The sequence below is a fragment of the Misgurnus anguillicaudatus genome, chromosome 2, assembly GCF_027580225.2.
Source record: "Misgurnus anguillicaudatus chromosome 2, ASM2758022v2, whole genome shotgun sequence".
NCBI lineage: Eukaryota > Metazoa > Chordata > Actinopteri > Cypriniformes > Cobitidae > Misgurnus > Misgurnus anguillicaudatus.
Window position 1 is genome coordinate 8,388,356 of NC_073338.2, and position 9,567 is coordinate 8,397,922.

General features: G+C 35.1%; 2 long non-coding RNA genes across 3 annotated transcripts; one reads left to right on the forward strand and one right to left on the reverse strand.

Annotated features, from left to right (window-relative positions):
- Nucleotides 1–216: 216 nt before the first annotated feature.
- On the reverse strand, nucleotides 217–1,077 carry LOC141367278 (uncharacterized). Of its 2 annotated transcripts, XR_012371585.1 has the most exons (3): nucleotides 909–1,077; nucleotides 451–523; nucleotides 217–283 (listed from the first exon to the last, which is right to left on the reverse strand). It is a non-coding gene; the product is annotated as an uncharacterized lncRNA (long non-coding RNA). The 2 variants fall into 2 exon arrangements; XR_012371584.1 differs by having other exon boundaries at nucleotides 217–523.
- Nucleotides 1,078–2,192: 1,115 nt separating this feature from the next.
- Nucleotides 2,193–3,189, forward strand: LOC141367277 (uncharacterized). Its single transcript, XR_012371583.1, has 2 exons — nucleotides 2,193–2,355; nucleotides 2,806–3,189. It is a non-coding gene; the product is annotated as an uncharacterized lncRNA (long non-coding RNA).
- The last annotated feature ends 6,378 nt before the right edge of the window (nucleotides 3,190–9,567 follow it).

Below are 9,567 nucleotides of genomic sequence, written 5' to 3' on the forward strand. Positions count from 1 at the left end.
CATATATTCAATGATACAGCGTGATTGTGTGGATTGAGCACTTTTTGAGCTTTCATTTTGACCTGGTGAGTTTGTTATAATTACCAATGTTATATTTAGCCATAAAAACGAATGTCAACACTTTAAATGTCATATCATTTTATTTGTTTAATCCATACGAGACAAAATGGTGTTATATTGTGATGTTATATGGGTTGGATTGTTCATTGCAGTGTGATTATGTAAAACCACATGGTGCGTTGTGTTCACTGCTGTTCGCTGACGCCATTTTGTTTGCACGTGCCTGTGAAAGACAAAAAGAGAGAGAAACACGTGAATGGACAGGTATTTGTCTAAATTGTCATTTATTATGATGATGGCACTTATGTATGTATTTTATTTGTTTCCTGTATTGTGTACAATTGTTCATCATTATTGATACACAATATTGAATGTTTTTTCCTTTCGTACTATGAACATTACTTGAGCTGGATTTTCCTAATTGATGGCGAGCCTCCCATTTCGACCTGATTGGATCACGAATCTAGAGGAAAGGACAAATTTCTATTTTAAATATTTTTAGTAAGAGGATACATTTCAGAAACTGTTTCCTTATTTTGTTTGTTTACTTTATTTAACTGAAACATTTCAGAAGCACAATTCTGATAATTTAAGACTGATCAATACTCCAATTGATAAGAACTTTGAACTTGATTACTGATTTCAGTGTGTTACATATATAATTTGTACCATCTTTGTACATTGATTGTGACTGTGATTTCTGTAAATGAGAAGTAATTTAGAGGGTGCACCCATAGTATATATAGTTAATTGTATTTTCATTGTTGTTTACTATTTTTTTGTGATTAAGGAAAGAAAAAGAAAGGTTTCTCAATACTCAAAGTAAAATAATTTATTAATCAACTTACCTTCTGTCTCTGCTTGTTGCTCACTATCACTGCTACCTCCTCCTTCGTACCGTGCACCCTTCTGATCTTATTATTATGCCTGGTCCATAAGTAAGTGAGTTAATACCCGCTACATAAAGAAAGTACACTTTCATGGCAATATTTCTAAACGCATTTAATAAATGATCATTAGACTGATGTGACCTACCAAAGACTTGTTAATTTAAAGTTCATGCTGTTCTTTTTTAGTTGTCTGTTAAAATGTTAAAAAATAACTTTGAGTTTATTTTTTTCTAAGGGATGTTATTATCCAATATTGATAGTTGTTTGATTCCAATTTAACAATATTAAAATGAGTTTTTTTGTTTGGACATATACAACTCATAATTAATTTATTAAATGTACTTTTGCAAAACAAAAAATCTGACTACCAAACTGTTTTATTGTCAGTGTAAGCATTGTGGTTTTTGTTTGTTTGCAATGCATTAAACTGAAATGAATACATATTTAATTAACTTTTTGTTTTGATTTGTTGTTCAGTATTTTGAGAAGTACATAACCATATTTCACATGCAATAGAAGTAGTTAAAGTACATACTGTAGAAAGATGCATTGAAATCACTTCACTGCACTGAAATCACAGTTCAACTGATTGAATTTAATTTTGTATATTTGAATTTATTTGGCAAACTTGTATTTGAAACATTACATTAATTGCTTGACAGTAGATTGAACAGTGCACTTTAAGTATATTTTTAAAACACTAGAAGCAATTATGAAAGTAGATATAAAGTTGTAATAAAGTACCAATTAAGTTGTTCCAAAAAATCACTCTTATTGGCAACTTATTACATTTTATTTCAACTTAATATATCATGTATTTGAAATTAATTGCATTTAATGTGCATTCAGTGCGCTGAAAAGATTGCATTTAATTCACACTTAAGAGTATTGTAAAGAGACATTAAAGTGCATTTTAAATCATATTAATTGCATGTTATTATATTGTGTAGTGCACTTTAAGTATATTTTAAAAACACTAGAAGCAATTATGAAAGTAGATATAAAGTTGTAATAAAGTACCAATTAAGTTGTTCCAAAAAATCACTCTTAATGGCAACTTATTACATTTTATTTCAACTTAATATATGATATATGTGAAATTAATTACACTTAATGTGCATTCAGTGCGCCGAAAAGATGGCATTTAATTCACACTTAAGTGTATATACTTAAAGTGTATTATTTATGTAATAAGTACACTTTATAAAAGTACACTTAAGCACACTTTTTTTTCACAAGGGGAAGGCGACGCGTTAAGCTTAAAAAGCTCACTCGAGCGCCTTTATGTTTCTTTCTAACCAATTTTAAGCCAACTGAGGAACACCCTTATCCCAAGTAATGGTTCGACTACGATGTTCCGGTAACTTTAAACCACGCCGGGTGTTGAAAAGGTGGCCAGTTTCAGGTAAGCTATCTTAGCTAACTTTGTGCTTGTTCGCCTAAAGTTAGATTTGTGAAGTCCGTTCTACAAATACACTTAAGATCAGTAACGTTAGTTTATAAAATGCAACTATTTTAATGTTTTTAATTGTCCACCTATATTTTTATATTTACGATAGTACAACGAGATATTATAATACATTGCATTCTTACAGTAGCCCACGTGATTCCTACAAGTTACTGAGATTTCAGATGCTAGAATGTCAGTTCACCTCTCATTCAGATATTGATAATGACATATTAAACAACGTATTATTTAACACTGAAGTTAAAGGTTGTGTGTATAATGTTACTACATCTCTCTCTTACACACTGTTCTGTTTAAGTGTGGGTGCCATTTATATATTAATTCTCATGATGCAAGTTTATTTTAAATACTAACATAAAAATGTTTATGGTTATATTATTTTCACAGATGCATTGATGTGTAGTGATGCAGTGGACAACTGTGAGGATGATACAATCAACATGTTCCTAAACTGTGATGCAGAAACACAATGGGAGGATCCATCCGTCTCTGACCACAACTACACTTTAAAATCACAACTCAACCTGAAGCAACCTACATCTGATATGGGAAAACAATGGTGCAGTTTCCCTGACAGGGCTTATCCTGGTCCCAGGCTAAAATGCATATTTGAGCTACAATAATTTAAAAACACCTTTTACTGACATACCTCAACATATATGAGTGCCATTGTTTTGTCACAAGATGCGCACCAGTCTTGTTTTTTTGTAGGGTTTGTTTGTAAAAACTAAAATGTCCTAATATAATTAAATCCTAGTCCTGTAAACCCTGTCCGAGAAACTGCTTCAATGTGTTGAGCTGGCACAAATGTTCATCTCTGCTGAGAAACAACCATCTTTGGTTCAGCTTTACACAGGGTTGATATTGCATCCATTACACAGTCGCCAAGCACTTTACCAGTACATACACCAACAGCTTCCAGATAAACACTTGGGATCAGCTCCTGATGACTCCGATAAAGCTGTGTCTTAATTTATTACAGGGTGGTCTTGCTTTACCTGTTGTAAAGTTACATTAAACCTTCATATGTGATCAGATGTCATGCAGTGATATTAAACATTTACAGTGTGATCAGATGTTGTGCATTTATATTAAACCTTTACTATGTGATCAGCTGCTACATGTCATGCAGTTATATTAAACATTTACCATGTGATCAGATGTAAACTGCCATGCATTTATATAAACCTTTACAGTGTGATCAGATATCTGTAAGGAATTTCTTAAACCATATGTGAGCTTTGTAGATTCCACTTAAAAGGATTTAAGTCTGCTGATTTGAAGGAATAAGTGTTGGCAAGTTTGCAAATTAATTATCATGGTACCACATAAAAACGAAATAGTTATTGGACTGGCTAAGGTGCCCATTTGCTTTAAAAAAGACGAAATCACTGTGTAAATATTGGTAGACATACTTTTAATAATTTTCAATGCTGCTCCATCAACTCCTGACAGGACGAGGTAATTAAATATGTCCCATAGGTTACTTGCCGCGGCCGCTTCATATCGTCTAACCACGAGACAATATAAGACTATCCGAGCGTCTTATGAAGTTTTAACCGTGCTCCTAATTTAAAACATTTACATCAGTAGCGATATTTGTCATTTTGTTAAAGTTATAGTGAACTACAAACAATCTTCTAACCACCAAACTAACCACAGAATGCACTGTGCCATATTAGCAGCGGAAGTCGGTTGACAAAATGCGGAAGAGCGAAGAATTAAAAGGGGGCGTGGCGGAATAAGGTGAATAGGTCGACTATAGGTCATAAACCCCGCCCTCTACATATAATGTTATAGGACATTAGGCAAGCTAAACTATTAAATTACACTTCTAATAAGTTTTTTCCAAAGATGGATTTTGTTATTTTATGTAGTCTCTATCAAACGTATGTAAGTTCAAGTGTTAGTTTCTTTGATTAAGTAAGTTTGGTTTTAGTCAGTTATTTGATGCTATAAAAATGGGAGTGGCATCAGGAGTGAAGGCTGTGATTGACAGCTTCTCTGAGTTAAGTACAATAAAAAAAATGATTCATTGGATTAACTCAATTAAATTGTGGGCAGGATTTCCATCCAATATGAATGTGTACCTAACATCATAACTCATAAAAAAACTACTTCATACAATTAAAATATATTGAGTTTGTCCAACTTAATTTAAAGTAGATGGCAGAACTCAATTTAGTGTGGTTGGATTAACTCAATTTAGTGTGGTTGGATTAACTCAATTTAGTGTGGCTTGAATAACTCAATTTAGAGTGGCTAGAATGTGCTCAAATTCATACATTTAAGTAAAGTGATTTAAGCACTTCAAACTCAGGTTAAAACATTTAATTGTAATATAGACCAGTTCAAATGATGTAAACAACACTGGTCCAGAAACACTTCCTGTTACAGTTTGTGACAGTTATTTTTTTATTTCACATATATTATTATCTTTAAGATGTTGGTTTAACTTCAGTTAATTCAGGTTTATATGTTCTGTTGGTTTATTTTATCCTAATGTTTATCTAGTGTTAAAAAACAGAAACAGGAAGTGCTTCTGGACCAGTGTTGTTTACATCATTTGAACTGGTCTATACATTTTTAGGTAATTTGTGATCTCTGTAAAAACAAGACAAATTGATTGCAACCCTTACAAACCTTTTTAATCCATATGTCTAAGTCCAAGTCAAAAATGAACTCAACTGTAACATTACAGTTCAAATAAATGCATACAGTTTAACTTTTTCCAAAAAGGTAAAAACATTCAAATACTTTAGTACCCTAAAAAGTACAAAATACTCGCTGTAAATATAAAATATACTTTACAAGGTTGTGGCCTTGAACCTTTTTTAAACCTGTCTAGAAGTCCTGGTTAAAGTGAACTTGACTATGCACAGTACAAAATATCAGTTGTGGTGATTATGCGTGTTTATCTGTACAAATGTACAAATATTTAATTTTTGCACATCTCTTCAAAAAGTCCACATCTCATGAAAACAGCTTAATTTTAAGCTGCTGGATCTTTGGATTCAGATGATGCCCATCTAGGTTCATTATGATCTTTTGAACAAACTCAAAGGTGTGCTTGAGGTGAATTAGAAAGCTGAGATCAAGAGCATAAATTAAGCTGAAAAGCATGAAGAATGCTATGATCACAGTCTCTAGATTGGTCAAAACCTTAATGCCTTCAATTACTACTCCTACATCATCCGGTTCTGTAGAATTTCCTCCCCGAAATGTGTAAATACCCATGACTGTGCTTGTGAGGTCCTTTTCTGCATCTTCAAAGGCAGAGGCCTGGACAAAAAAACAGCATTTAGAACAAATTTTGTTAGGCCATAACAGTTAAAGGCGCTCTATGCATTTTCAGCGTTTCAAGTCGTAATTTCCCTATATATCCCACTCTAGTACATCTCAGATAATGACCAGATAATGTTTCACAATTTCATACAAATATTAGGCTACTGCATAGTCTACTAAACTACAGATGATGGTAAGGATAATAAAAAGTTTATTCCAAGTGTAGAGTGCATATAATAATAAAGTACCACGTTTGCTGGCTTATAACATTTTTACATGATTGCAGCTAAATCACAAGTAAACAGTCTATAGTCTATGTCTACTGTATAATTTCATTTGTGTTCTTTTATTGTAATGTAAACATTACAAAATGCCATGACAAAGTTAATTGTGTACATTGCATTATTTCAAAACATTGTTTGTTATAATGTCACTAAACATGATTTTGCTATTTATCATAATATAGTTTGCAAATTGTGCATGTTTACACTATTTACAACCTTTAGGCTTATTTATGTCCTGATAATTATGTGAGATATTGACAACTGTTGTCATGATAATCACATGATTTCTGTGTGATAGGAGCGCGCAAGCGTACATCCGCTGCTCATTATTGAGCTTATGAGCATTTTTGCCGCTTTAAATGCCTCAAATACAAAAGTGCAACAAAATTTCCATCTTTGCACCAATTTAGGTTAGTGTTGTCACGATACCAAAATGATTGTTTTCGTACCGATACAAAGTCAAGACTTGTGATTCCTGATACTTTTCCTGAAAAGGGAGAAACACTCTAAAATCTCATTGCTATGCTTCATTTTAAAACTGGGACAATATTCTAATCATATAACACACTAATAAATGAACATATGAACATTTAAACATAATATGAAAAACGTCTCTATATGCAGTGGTTATTGTGATAACATTCACTTAACCATAACATTACCATAATTAATAGGAAATAATGAGCCTAAATAATAACCTAATGTTATTTAAGCTGTCATATATGGATTGATATAGGCTAATGTTTCCTGTACTTCAATGTCTGATTTATTTGTCGTTAAAGCTATGGTCTACGATTTCAAAGATTGTTCATTATTAATAACCTCGTTTAGATGCTGGTTACGGTTCTACAGTAACATCCTAACAATATGAAGAGAAAAAAGAATTTAAAAAATCCATTCAGTCTATTGGGTGTATGGTAGCAGATAAGTTGACCAATGTAAACTGTCCGGCCGGATAGCTTACATTGGTTAACTGCTCTCATCCAATCCCTGCTACATTTGAAAACCACCTCGTGCTCGCGTCTCCACCCCATCGCACACCACCCCGCCCCTCTCCTGCCTGCGACATGAAATTTGTGTCAGTGTATGGTAGCTAGCGAAGCAGCAACTTCTCACTAATGGAAAAAAAAATAAACGACAGCAGCAAGCAGCCCCTGCTTGTCCCTACAGTGAAGGTTGGAAGAAAAAGGAAGTCTGTTGAAGAAAGAGCAGAGGTTAAAAAAATTTGAAAAACGCCGGACTCTAAGTAGAATCAATATATGGTCCGCCATTGACCGTTTGAGGAAGCTTCAGGGAGATTTGGGGCTAAAAACCGACGCCGACACGGCAGACTTTTTGTTGAACAGGTACGCACTTATTTATACTTTTATTGTGTGAGGTGTTACATAAATATCTTTTTATGAGTACATGCTGTCGTTCGGCATCGGAATGTTAGCCGTTTAGCATCGTGTATCACGGGTCAAAGTAATTATATTTACTAAGATTGTGTGAGGTGTTACATAAATAGTATTATAATCTGACTACATGCTGATGCTGCCGGTTGGCATCGGAATGTTAGCCGTTTAGCATCGCGTATCACGGGTCAAAATAATTATATTTACAAAGATTGTGTGAGGTGTTACATAAATATGATATTATCAGTCTGACAACATGCCCATGCTGCCGGTCGGCATTGGAATGTTAGCCGTTTAGCATCGCGTATCACGGGTCAAAGTAATTATATTTATAAAGTCATTTCTTGAAGCTCATGAGGAGAAACGTATGCCAAACGTTGTTGTGAAAGTAAATAACGTCAATTACAATCATAATTGTAATTGTTCATTCCTTCAAGCCTTTATGTGTTTACTGCTCGGTAAATCTCTGTTCTGATGTTTACTACCAGTGATCACAGCTTGAATGAGTGACGTTGTTCAGGTGGTTTCCCGGGGGGAGGGATCAGGTAGCACAGAGGGGCGGGATGAGTTTTTTAAAACTTACTAACCGTCTCAGGCTTTCTAGACCGATTTTCAACATCGTAGACTACAGCTTTAACTTTATATTTGAGTCTATAATTTCTTACAAAGCGCTTCACAAATGAAATACACCTCCTTTGCATTGTTGATTACCGACCACGGGGGCCAATCACATCAAACACGTTTATGGCAGTTGCAGGTGCCTTTTTTGAAAGATTTTCTATGGTTTGCGTTCTATACGCTATGTGTCGAACATGTCACAGGATGATACTGGTGTAATATCTCACAGCTATCAGCCAATCAGATTCTATTACCAAAAAGAACTGTTGTATAAGCACTTATGAGCCATGATTTAGCAAGACAGAGCCTACAGCAATATTGTAAATACTGGCCTTCAGACCAAAAGGATTATACTAACCATCAATGATAAATCTCCTCAAGCTCACCATATGCAAACCTCCAACCATGTAATCTGTAAGGGCATATGGGTCTTTCAAATTATCAAGCTCAACCAGAGCAACCTCAGCAGTGGGTAAAACAAACCCTCAAACCCTCTGTAATGCTCCCAATACCAAGCACACAAAGATTTCACAAGGAAACACAACTTTTCCTTAAAGGAACACGCCCACATTTTGGGAATTTAGCTTATTCACCGTATCCCCCAGAGTTAGATAAGTCCATACATACCTCTCTCATCTCCGTGCGTGCTGTAACTCTGTCTGACGCAGCCCCCGCTAGCTTAGCTTAGCACAAAGACTGGAAATGCATGGCTCCAGCTAGTATACTGCTCCCAATAAGTGACAAAATAACGCGATCATTTTCCTATTTATGTGTTGTGATTTGTATAGTCAAACCGTGTACAAATAACAAGGTGATATGAGACACAGCGATCTTTTAACAGTATACATACTGAGAACTATATTCTCTGAAGACGAAGCACTGCCGCATGGGCGGAGTGATTTGCACAACTCTGACCGAATTCTCTGCTCCTCACCAGGGGCTTCTCGTGTGCTGCGAGCAGATCACTCCGCCCATGCGGCAGTGCTTCGTCTTCAGAGAATATAGTTCTCAGTATGTATACTGTTAAAAGATCGCTGTGTCTCATATCACCTTGTTATTTGTACACGGTTTGACTATACAAATCACAACACATAAATAGGAAAATGATCGCGTTATTTTGTCACTTATTGGGAGCAGTATACTAGCTGGAGCCATGCATTTCCAGTCTTTGTGCTAAGCTAAGCTAGCGGGGGCTGCGTCAGACAGAGTTACAGCACGCACGGAGATGAGAGAGGTATGTATGGACTTATCTAACTCTGGGGGATACGGTGAATAAGCTAAATTCCCAAAATGTGGGCGTGTTCCTTTAAGAATACATAGTTTCAGGATTTCATTGAATTTAGGCAATCCATCCACAGATCCATGTGCAATAAGCATCCCCTCACTGTAATGAATACCATTGTAAGACGCACTTTTTGCCATATGAATCTGAGTCATTCGGAAATTTTCACTTAAGAGAACATTTCACTTGCTCCTTAAGCACATCAACAGGCATAACTGACACATCTGAAACCTCCAAGGATGATTTCTTGACACTCAAAGAATGTGTGTGATACGCAAGCATGAGC